Genomic DNA, 12,449 nt, shown 5'->3' on the forward strand with positions numbered 1-12,449 from the left:
ACCCCCCCACCTGCAGTGCCCTAGATGGAATTGAAGGGGAAGGAATAGGGTGCCTGCTGTCCCTCGGCCTACTACATCTGCATCCCCAAACTTCGAACAGATCGTTGCTGATCAGAGGAAGGCTCTGCAGGTGGTGTCCAGCCTAGGATCCATGGTGGTATTCTCAGATGAGGACTTCAGACCCCACATCTTCACATCCTAACATGGTTCCATCTCCTCAGCACAACGCCCACCAGGACTTGCATCAGCTACCTTTGGTGACCCCGCAGACATCAGACATTTTGGTTAAAAGCATTTGAAGGTTAGTGCCTTCACTTGTTTTTCCTGCATGTGCTTGTTGAAAGATGCACTACAATTGTAAATCTCAATTTCTTTTTCCTCCTCTTGCGTCTCACGTAAGACACCATCAACTGACTCCATTCATGCTACAGTTCCCTACTGCTAGGTCAGCATATCCCTGCTGCAGTTACCTCAGATGACAACCTAGAACGGCCTTACAACCTCCTGGGCCACACACCCCTGCACCACTAGCTAATCAGGGCATATTTGGACACCTCCCCATTTCTGGCAGGCCAGCCCCCAAACTACCTCTAAAGTATGCTTTTCTCTATGCCCAGTATGGGCCTACCGCCAGTGGTGGTACTCTCCACCAATTGTTCTTCTCTTCTCTTTTCCCTCAATCCCACATTACTCACCCTTCTCCCACCCCCGATCAGTGAGTTCAATGACAGAGGCACATAGTAAACCCCTTGCACAACCATGGTAGAGGCTACCTTTTTTCCTCATTCCTCCCTGCGTCCCTGCACAGTCTTTTACTCCCCCCAAGTTGGCACCTATTGATATTAGATTAATAACCTTAGATGTCTTCGGGATGTATATGGCTAGGAAGCGCTACTCAGTTTATTCCTATGCAAAGCACCATTTGGCTCACATACAACAGCTCAAAAGATTGAGGGACTGTGCAAGTATTGAGGGGCACAATAAATGCCACCACTTATTCAGCCTCTGCGCGAGATGCCCCAATATGTATCAGGCCAGCAGTCCCCCTTCAGGAACACTGTGTCATGGTAAACAAGGATGGTTGGTATATTCGGTTAGAGGTTCAGTAGGTTGGTCAGCCTACTCTTATCTGAAGTATTTATGCACTCAATGAGGAACAGTGTCCCTTTTGGGAAAGACTCTCTGCAGTATCTACACAAAATACAGGCTCTTTGGATCTTTGGAGGAGATTTCAATTGTGTCATAAACATTACCTTGGAATGGTGGTATCCTTTGCTTCCACATTCTCCTCCTGTTACCCGAGCTGCTAGACTCTGCATCTGGAAACAATATTGATCATTAACAGAAGACTGGAGGGGCTACATCCTACTACCAGACTCCGCTCCTTCCGCTCCATTCCTCATAACCTATATGTTTGCTTAGACCACTTTCTCTGCTCAAGTTCCATTGTCCCTCTGGTGCAGCACTCAGAATATCTGGTCTGCTTTATGTAGCACCATGACACTCATGTAATGGACTTGCAGTGGTTAGGACCTCGCCCACTGACACTGCTATGGCATCTCCCTAGAGACAGATTAGAAGATCCAGCCTTCTGTGCCTCTTAAGAGGTACAGATTGGGTAATACTTCATTGAGAACCATAATACTGCACCCACTAGAATGGGATACCTTAAAGGTTGTAGTTACACAAAGTTGCATGAAGGAATTTGTTGGGGTGCATAGGACCTTGGAACTGGAGATCATCACAGCTGAAACCTGAATCTAAGGGCAGAGAGAGATGAGACGATTGCTCCTCATTGTTTAGTGGTGAAATTTAACTGTGCCACACTGCTTGAATATCTATAGCATTTCAATTTTGCAGCTCATGTACTCAGAGACCACGGGTAGGGGAATAAGGCTGGATGTTTACTTGTCTGGCTTGTCTTACATGAGACAACTGCCAATTCTATTAAAGAGATTCACACAGGCTTGGGATGCCTTGCCAGCGCTCAGGTTGAGATAGTCCAAGAATATCATTCTAATTATTCATTGATTTATCAACCATCCCTGAGGTGTCCCCAGCTGCAGTGTGGACATTCCAGGCAGATATCCCTCTCCTGCACATACCCAAAGCAACTGAGAATGCCCTACGTGCCCCAATCATTGTTCAGGAGGTCACTCAGGTCATCAAAGGTCTGGCACATAATAAGACCCTGGGTCTCAACGGTCTACTCCTAGAATACTACTCAACATTCTCCATGATACTAACACTGGTGGTCCTGTACGAAGCCGTCCTCAAGTCTGGAAAACTGCCCTACTCCATTTGGGAGTCTTTACTTGTATCGATCACTAAGCCTAACATGGACTGCAAACAATTGTATTTTTTTGGCCCATTGCCATCCTACGGGCCAATTATAAAATCTTTGGTAAAGTCCTTGACACCCATTACTCCCAGATGATTCCATCACTCGTACATATGGATCAAAATGGGTTTGTTTAAGGGTGCTGCACGTCACAGAATATTCTGTGCCTCTTTCATCTACAACAGCGAGCTCAAACCCTATTTACAAGAGACACCTGTCTTATATTGGACTTGGGAAAGGCATTTGATATGCTTTCATGGGATATTTTTCTAGTACGTTAGCATATGGGGATTGGAAACCTTCTGCTTTCATATACCAGACAAGTTTATCAGAACCCAGTGTCTAGAATCATTCTTGGATATTTTTCCTGTATGCTGATGTTCCCGACAGGGTTGCTCACTTTCTCCCTTGCTATTCGCCCTAGTGATGAAGCTGTTGACTGTTAAACTTCAAAGGGCAGGTGAGTCCTGAGGTATTCCTCTTTAAGACTTTGTGCACACCGTCTTTATTTACGCAGATGACTTGCTCCTTTACCTTTGTGATGTGGAGCTGGACCTTACTCTGCTCCATATTGTCTTGTCCAACTTTGCAACTGCCTCTGGTTTGCATGTGAATTGGTCGAAATCTGCGGTCTATTCTCTTTCCCCTAACAGAAGCATACACAATGTCTTCCTTGGCACAGCACACTTGGTGCCCAGAGGCAATCCACTATCTTGTTATTTAGTTATACCACTCCCCAGCAGAACTGTGTGAGGGAAAAACTGTACAAATCACTTGAAGTCATTGGATCGCAAAGCATGTTCTGGAAATCTCTTCCACTTGCACAGATTAGCAAGATAGATTTAGCCAAGATGATTGCCCAAGGTGTTTGCCCAGACTGCTTTATTATTTTCCTAGTCTCCACTTCTTCCCCCGCTCATTTTTTCAGACTTGGATTCCCTTATTACCACACTGTTGGACCTGGCCCTTTTTAGAGGGTCATCCCCAAACTTTTTGCCTTCCTCCTATTTTTTTCTGACCTCTTTTTGTTGGCTCTAGGACTCTGAGCACTTTATCACTGCTGATCAGTGTTAAAGTGTATGAGCTCTCCCTGCTAACTTTGGTATGATTGGCTTACACCTAATTTGCACATTCAATTTACCTGTAAGTGTAAGTCCCTGGTACAGTTGTATCCCTATAACCAGAGATTGTAAATTAAATGTGACTAGTCAGCCTGCAGTGCAGCTTGATCCACCCACAATAGTGGCCTTTCAAACCTGTTTTAGGCCTGCTACCGCAGAGCCTTTATGCACAGTATACTGCCACAGGGACCTAGCATCTAAATTTACTTGCCAGACCTGGAACTCCCCTTTCTTCTACATATAAGTCCCCCTTAAGGTAGGACCTAGTTAGCCCTATGGACAGGATGCTGTGTGGGTAAAAGGCAGGACATATGCCTGGTTGTGTGGCCTGTCTATTTGGTTCCTCACTACTGTGAATGCTACCTTTCTCATAGGATTTCATTGGAAATGGCCTACCTTATGTCTAGGTGGTATTGTCTAATATATGAGGGGTGGTGTAGTCATGTTTCGTATGGTTGTAATGGTAGTGAGAACTGCTGCTTACTGGTGTAGGTGGATTTTTTATTAGCATTACAGAAATGCCACTTTTAGAAAGTGGGCATTTCTCTGTGCTCATGACTCTGGTGTTTTGCATCTTCACTCCATTCCACGTCTGGGGCAGAGTGACAGCTGGGCTTTGTGCATACCTTGTACACTGGGAGGGAGGAGGTGTCACAGAGGTGCCTTTGTGTATTGAATGGTCTTCCTGGGCTAAGAGGGGGAGAGATGGGGGCACACCTGTATTTATAAAGGCTGTGTCCTGGCCTCACACAAAGGGCTTGAAAGGGGACACTCCCGGAACCGGTCAGAACTGGTTTGAACCCCTTCAGCCCCTTTTGTGGAGACTGTGTAAAATGAGTATAAGTACATGGGATCCACAGTTTTGGACATCAATTGACTACTGAACTGGACGCTGGATGCTGCTGAAAGGACTAGCTAGGAACCGCCTTGGGACTGCTGCTGTTGTGCTGACCTGCGACCTGCTAGGTGACCTGCTGGGTCACTGAGAAGGACTGTCACTGCCTTAGAACCCTTGTGCTGACCCGCTTGCTGGGACCCTGCAGCTCTGTGCCCCATTGTTGTCTTCAGGGGCTGGGTGGTGTGTCCCCTGTTCCTCTGCCTTTACCCTTCTTCAAAGCACAGGAGGAGCTCTTTACCGGTTATTGTTCTCAGCATGGAGAGAGTGCTGTATTTGGGGCGCTTGAGTAGCGCTCTGCGTTTCCTCTCTCAGTGCAAAGAAGTGCCTGTATCCCCTGGTGTGGGCCCCTCCATCTCTCCAATGAGGGAGAGGTCATGAGGAGCAGAGGAGCTAGCATCGGCAGCTGTGCCTCCGATGGTGCTCTTCGGGCACAAGCAGGAACTGCTTGCTACGAAATCTCTGCCGCTACCCGGGTGAATCCAGAAGGGCCACTGTGAGGCAGGAGCCAGCGATAGAAAAATGCCGGCCGCTCAGGCCAGATAGAGAAGATTCCCCAGTCGGAGCCCTTCCTCTACCTAAGGACCAGATGGCCTGACTCTGGGTCAGACAGAGTTCCGAGCCACGAGGCTCGCTCCACCCAGCGTGTTGCTATAGGAAACGTGCAGTCTCCAACAACGAAGGGAGAAGGGGCTGACTGGAGCAGCCCTTGTCTCCCCTCACAGTGCCCCTTCATGGAGGGCCTTGACTGCAGGGAGACATCCCGGAGGTAGGGATTGTGTGGGGCAGTGTGTGACGGCTAGCCGGAACAGAAGGAAAACCTCAATGGAGGTCCCGCACTGGCCCAGTCACCTGAACAACCCCCTTGAGTACCGGGAGAGCTGGAGCTCCTGAAGGAAGAGAGCACACCCTAGCTCAGAAGCACGGTGGTGCTGTAACTTGTGTACCATGGTGTGGTTATCTCCTTATTCTCAGTCACTATTGCCAGGACGTTATGGCTTACTGATTAGTATGGGACAACCTGCCTGAGAGTTTGTGTCACATGTTGTGCTTGTCCTGTGAAGGAGGGCCGTTTGTAGGTTCAGCCTTTCTCTCAGGAGGGGCATTGCCCCTGAGCGGGTGACCAGAACGGCATGAGAATGTGTTCATTGTATGTGCCCTGTGTTATGTGCATTTCTACTGTTGTCTTGCTATTAATGATTATACGCTTATTATGATATGGGCATTCATGATCATATGTTTAGTCTGACTTGTGCATTTTTGTGATAATGACCACCTGACTACTGCTTGTGTGGCAGAATACCAGTAACCTATATGTTTGCCTGACTACTGCTTATTTTTACAGAGTACTAGTAACCTGTGTGATGTTCTGGCAACTGCTTATGTAGGAGGTTATTACCAATACATGTTGTGTTTGGTCTATTGATGTTTTATGCAATACTGCTTATTTTCACATAACGTGGTGTTGTGTTTCCTTAGTGGTGTATTTATTACGTCACATGTGTTGTGTGTGTTGTGCAGTTGCTTTACACATTGCCTCTAGATAAGCCTTACTGCTTGTGTCAAGCTACCAAGAGGGTGAGTAGGAGTTATTGTGGGTGTGTAACTTCCTTACCCTGACTAGAGTGATGGGTTCTGCCTGGCTTAAGTGCATACCCTAGCCAACTAAAACCAGCCTTTAAGCTGTATTCTCTAGGAGCCCAGCTGCAATGGCACTCCTGATGGACAGCGGGACGCTATCTAGGCAAGACTTGTGATTCCCTGGGAGTCACTCTGATTGCAACACTACACAGCCTTCTACTCCCATGAGTATTGCTCTTCTCCCCTTGGCCCCTCCAGGTATCAATAGCACACACGTGTATGCTCCCAATATGTCATCCTTCATGCGGCAGGCCAGCATATGCTCCCCGCTTCCTGGGTTTTTTCACACAGACATGTCAGCTTGAATGACCTGACTTCCTACTCACTGCTGGCAACCTTTACTCCAAGGGCCAGTTTCTCTCTTTTTGTCAACTACTAACTATAATTTACCCATTGTTCAATTTCTGACCCATGGGCAACTTGGGAATACCTAGTACACCCAGTGGGATGGCACAGATACAGAGCACCCACCTCCTTCAGTCCTATTCACTACTCTGGAGATGGATGCAGGTCAGCATCTCATTAGCTGATTTTATGAAGCTATTCACTCTTTACAGGATGTCTCTCTTGCTGCACTGCAGGGCACCTGGGTGGAAGATTTTAGAAGAGCCCTTCACGATAAAGAATGGGAGCAAGCATTATTCCACCCCCGGCAGCTGTCTCAGAACTTGCACTTCAAGAATATGTAGCTCAATATCCTCCACAGGGCATACCATACACCTTTGACCCACTTGAATGGCTCAAACTGCTATTACTCAAATGCCCATGTTGCCTGTCTACTTTGCAAAGTCCTTGAGGCAGATTTTAAACCTATCCTGTGGTCCAGCACTAAGATACAAGGATTTTGGCATTCAATACATACCACACTGCAGAAGTTCACAGACCTTACAAATTAGTAAACTTGGGAAGCCAGCACTCTAGGCATCTATCTGCACCGAAAGCGGCACAAGATACAGGGCCGATTCACAGACCTCGCTCTCCTCCTTGTAAAGAGCACTATTACATTGCGCTTATATTCTGCAACCTCACCACCAGTGTCAGTCTAAAAGGACACCTTCCTCAAATCGGGCACGGCCGAGTAGGAAACCCTCTGTAGTGAGGAGGCTTGTTGCCTCCAAAAGCAACCCTGTCTCCCCACGATCTGCCATTCTATTGGCTGACTTTAAGCAGAGATCACAAAATGACACCTTACTGCCTTGAAGACCAATTCATACCACACAGTTCTTACAATTCCACTACGCAGATCTTTCTTGTATTCCCGTTCCCATATACCCATCCCCTCATACCGTTATGTCCCCCCTTCCACTTCCTCACATTCCCATCTCGCACGCCCGGTGCATCATTCCATATAGCATGCATCTTTGCGATTTGCCACGCCTTCTGCATAATATTACGTTTTGATCAGGACCTGCCTCATACATTTCGATACACCAGATCAAAGTCAGACCAAACTCACAACCTATTCCTCTCTCCCAGTTTTATTCTTGGGTCTTTTTAACTGAGGGAGACGTTAATGCACATTGCACATTTTGCTTTTGCTAATAAAGAGACTACGTCCTACTGTGGTATGGAGCGACTGAATTACCATACATGTTGTACTATATTATTTGTGGATCTTCCTATCCTGTTAACTTATCTATGTGACCAAAACCTTGCCCCATGCAATTGTGATACAATTTAATGATGTTTGCAACATCTGCCTTTCTCCCTATGTTTCTTCTTTATAAGAAACCAGTAAAAAGATGGTTAAAAAATGAGAATGTATCACATGTACATATTGTGAAGTAAATGAGGGCCAGTTAATACACTGCTTGAAAAGTGAGATGTGGTTTACCTTTTAAGTCGTGGTTGCTTATTCAGGTGCTACAGCAGCACCACAAAATCAGCCCATTCAGTTGCAGCTGATCATACCAATGATTTTACACTTTGGTGCTACATGTTACTTGAAAAAAGACCATGATTGGGTCTAAAGAAGTAGACAGCTAAAGCAATAGGTAATGATAAATTATGTCCAATCTGTCAGCTAGTTAGGCTTTGGGAAGCACTGGTTTGATCACAAAATACATCATGATTGAGTGAACTATGGGTCGATAAAACTGTATTATCCCTCTTACAAATGCTCATTATGATTTTGCCAGTTTATTGTTTCATTTGATGACTGCAGAGGAGGGGGAAATGCAAGCTTCAACTGGATCAGTAAAGTTGACACACATAAATAAATGAATTGTCCACTAGAGCAACAGAAGAAATATACCTGATTTGTGAGAAAACCGGTGCTAAACCCACCAAAATTATGTAGAGCCTCAGAAGTCCTCCACCCTAATCCACTATATCCAGCCTACGCTACGCCAGAGACCAAACTTCCTTCTCTCACTCTTTCAGAATATATGTATGTATGTTTGTATCCGTGCATGTATATGGGATTTCTACAGTGCAAACCAAGCAAAAAGTCAACAGAGCACTTTATATGGTCAACGACAAGCATGAAGTCAACGTGAAGAGGAAGCTGGGTTGGAGGCACTAATGCATTGTGATGTAGTGCTCTTCAAAGAGGTGAGTCTTTAACACTTTCCTAAATTGGAACAGTGTTGGCGCAGCTCTGATGGAAATGGGGACGTTGTTCTAGATTCTGGATGGACAGATGAAAAAGACCTTCTTGCCTTGTTGTTTCTTTTTTACACTTCTTAGATTAAAGTATGATGTGTCTAGGCTGATGGTGTTCTGATATATATATTGATTCACATTCCTTATATACATTTGATCATATATTGTATTAACCATACTTTTGTGTACACGGTCACTTTTCATGTAGCACTGAGTTGTTTACATTATTGTTTATTGTACATATCGCACTTTGTTTTCAACAGTTTACTTACTACATGTAGATCCAAGAGAAAAATGTCATGAATGGTTTTGTTTGAATCATGTAATGTATGATATGGATCATATATGTTATAACACAATTGATTTGAGCACCATGAAATTGCCTAAATAGCTTTTGGTTTAAATTAGTCCCATGGGACAAATGAGTTTGTTAAATGGTATCCACAATTAAAGAACCAAGCAGCTTCACGTAAAGTTTGAAGGTTACAGGAGGTATTTTGGAACCCTGGGGATTCCACATGTAATAGGGATTCTATTGTGCCCTGAAGGTGCCAATGTTGGCAAAGTGGTGTCAGTTGGGAAAGTAAGAGGACAACCAATGAAGAACTCTGCTGGTAAATCCTATTTGAAACTCCAGGGTGCATATGAAGGTGAGATGGTCAACTGGGTCAAAGGTAGCTAAGAGGTGCAGCAATATTAGGAACCAGGGGTCATCATCTGTGATCAAAAGGGCAGTGTGTACAATGTGTAAGGTAGATGTCTCGATGGTGCAGCATGATCTAAAACCTAATTGGCAGTAATGCAGGAAACTGTTAGTCTTGATGTGATCTATGAGTTGGACATAGGCCCTCAGTACAACCCTGGCAGTCGGTGTGAAAGAGGCGGTAATACCGCCAACAGGCCGGTGGTAAAAAAAATGGAATCACGACCACGGTGGAAACTGCCAACACATACAGCCAGTTTAACACTCCCACCGCCACGGCGGTAGCAACAAACACTGCAGTGGTAACCGCCAACAGCCAGGCGGAAGACAAGGTACCGCCCACCCCATTACAACAGAACACAGAAGGAAAACGACTCACCTCTCGACTCTCAAGGAAGAACCAGGACACCATCAAGCCCGAGCTGCAGGTCCTGCCCATGCTGGTCTATCTTCTCATACATCAGGAGTACCAATGGCGGTAACGACCACGGTGAGTACAGCACCTAGTAGACGGGGGAGGAAAAAGAGAGTGACACACACACGCAACACACAACATCTCCACTCCCACCCTCACCCCCAACACCATACACACAAACACATGCAACAACATTACATATACACCCTGTAACCCTCAGGAATAACGCAAGGAGAAAAGGAATGGAGTCAAATTAGTGTAATATTAGAATCTAAGATAAATACATTCATAAATAAATAAACAGTATGTACAACATATACAATATATACAAAATGAGGGACAATGTTTAAACAAAAATAGTCTGTGACCCACTGGGCCAAAACACATAGGCCAAGCCCACACTTGACTCCTGCCTCAAAACGGAGAGAACACTGCAGGGGCATCTGGTCGAAAACACACAGGCACCTCAGGGGGACGGTGAAGGGGGGGCACCTCAGCCGGAAGATGGTACTACGCCACTGCTCCTGGAGGGGGCTCCATGCCCACAGCGATGTCCTGGGGAGTGCAAAGCCACAGTCTGTCAAGTCTCTCGAGTGGATGGGTTGCCCACTATTTGGTCCTGAGGAGTGCAAGGCCACAGTCTCACAAGTGGGCGGTTTGCCCACTGCTTGGTCCTGGGGAGTGCAAGGCCACAGTCTCTCAAGTGGGTGGATTGCCCACTGCTTGGTCCCGGGGAGTGCAAGGCCACAGTCTCTCAAGTGGATGGCTTCTTCCACTGGTCCTGGAGGGGGCTTTGTGCCCAGTGTGCTTCATCCGGCCAACGATAGGGTGAGTGGATGCCTTCCTCCACTGGTTCTGGAGGGGGCTTTGTGCCCAGTGTGCTTCATCCTGCCAAGTATAGGGTGAGTGGATACCTTTCTCCACTGGGTCTGGAGGGGGCTTTGTGTCCAATGTGCTTCATCATGCCAAGGATAGGGTGAGTGGATGCCTTTCTCCACTGGTTCTGGAGGGGGCTTTGTGCCCAGTGTGCTTCATCCTGCCAAGGATAGGGTGAGTGGATGACTTTCTCCACTGGTTCTGGATGGGGCTGTGTGCCCAGTGGTGCAGTAATTGGGGGGTGCCAGGTCACAGTCCCTCACCTGGGTGTCAGAGCCATGAGATTTGCAGTGGTCAGGATGCATGATAGTCCATGGAGGAAGGGCTACAGTCCATCCGCCGGCAGCTACGGCTGCACAGTGGTGGTAGTGCTGGTTGTGGTGGGGGTGCTGCCAGTGGTGGGGGGAGGCTCCAGCCCTTCTCCTGCAGCCTCGGACAGCTGCCCACTGGGGCTGCTGCTGCTGCCAGTGGTGCTACTGTCAGCAGTGTAGGTGGCAGTGCTTGCCGGGGTGCTTGCCGCAGTGCAGGTGGGGGTGCTGGCTGTGGTGGAGGTGCCGGTGCTGCCAGTAGTGGGGGAGGCTCCAGTCCTTCCCCTGCAGTCTTGGACAGCTGCCCACTGGGGCTGCTGCTGCTGACAGTAGTGGTGCTTGCGGCGGTGCAGGTGGTGGTGCAGGTGGCAATGCTTGCGACAGTGCAGGTGGCGGTGCTGGCCGTGGGGGAGGCGGCGGTGCTGGCTGTTGTACTGATAACCACCAGGCCTTCACCTGCAGGCTCGGACGGCTGAAGTGCCTTGGGTGGTGTTTTCTGCCCCTTCCTGCCCTTGGCAGATGGTGGTGTCACCTTGGGTCTGGCAGCTGGAGTCTTTGACTTGGCCTTGCTGGGTGGTTGTGGCTCTTTCCTCTTACTAGATGCTGTCCCCTTCTTCATCTTGCCAGGTGGCGGAATGTTCTTTGCCTTGGCAGGGGTTGGTGGCACACTGGCTGGGTGGCACACTGGCTGGGAGCGTATGACAGCTGCAGAAACCACAGCGGACGTGGACTTGGTGGCTGAGGTGCTGGGCTGGGTTTGGCCACACTGGCCCGAGGGGAAGGAAGGGGGGAGGGGTAGGGAACAGGTCAATGTTGGCTAGGAAAAGCTTCTAAGGGACATTGGGGTGGGAAGAGGGTGAAGGTTTGGGAGTGAAGGGAGAGGGAGTGGTTGTAGGAGGTGTCAGTCAGCTGTGTTTGGGTGCAGGTGCATGAGCTGGATGCTGTTGTGAGGTGGATGGATGTTGGTTGAGTGTGTGCCTGCGTTTGTGTACTTTGGGAAAAATGGTCACAGACACAGTGGGAGAGGACACAGGGAATGTGTGCATGGATGTGGGGGTGATGACTGCCAGTGGGGGGGGTGTAGTGATGGGCATGCTGGTGATACAGGTAGTGGATGAGGATGTAGTGCATGCAGGTGTGAGTGGAGACGCTACTGGGAGGGAGGTGGAGGAGGAGGGGGACACAGTGGAGGCAGTGGATGTCGGTGTGTCTGCAGGGGGATGGTGCTTGTGTGAGTGCCTGTGAGATGAAGTGTGGTGCTTGTGTTTGCCTGAGCCACTTTTGTGTGTTGATTTGGGTGAATGCTGGTCTGAAGGTGTGCTTGGGATAGGTTGGCTTTGAGGTGATTGGGACTGGGTAGCATTCAGTATGGTTGTCTGCCCAACAGTGAGGGATCTCAGGAGGTCAATAGCCTCCTCATTGAGGGCAGCAGGGCTGACTGGGGCAGGGCCTGAGGTGCCTGTGGCGAAGGAGATGCCCACCCTCCGGGGTGAGCAGGCACAGCAAACACACTTAGGGGTTGCTGGGAGGGCGGTGCTGGAACAG

The sequence above is a fragment of the Pleurodeles waltl genome, chromosome 5 (genome assembly GCF_031143425.1).
Source record: "Pleurodeles waltl isolate 20211129_DDA chromosome 5, aPleWal1.hap1.20221129, whole genome shotgun sequence".
Classification (NCBI taxonomy): domain Eukaryota; kingdom Metazoa; phylum Chordata; class Amphibia; order Caudata; family Salamandridae; genus Pleurodeles; species Pleurodeles waltl.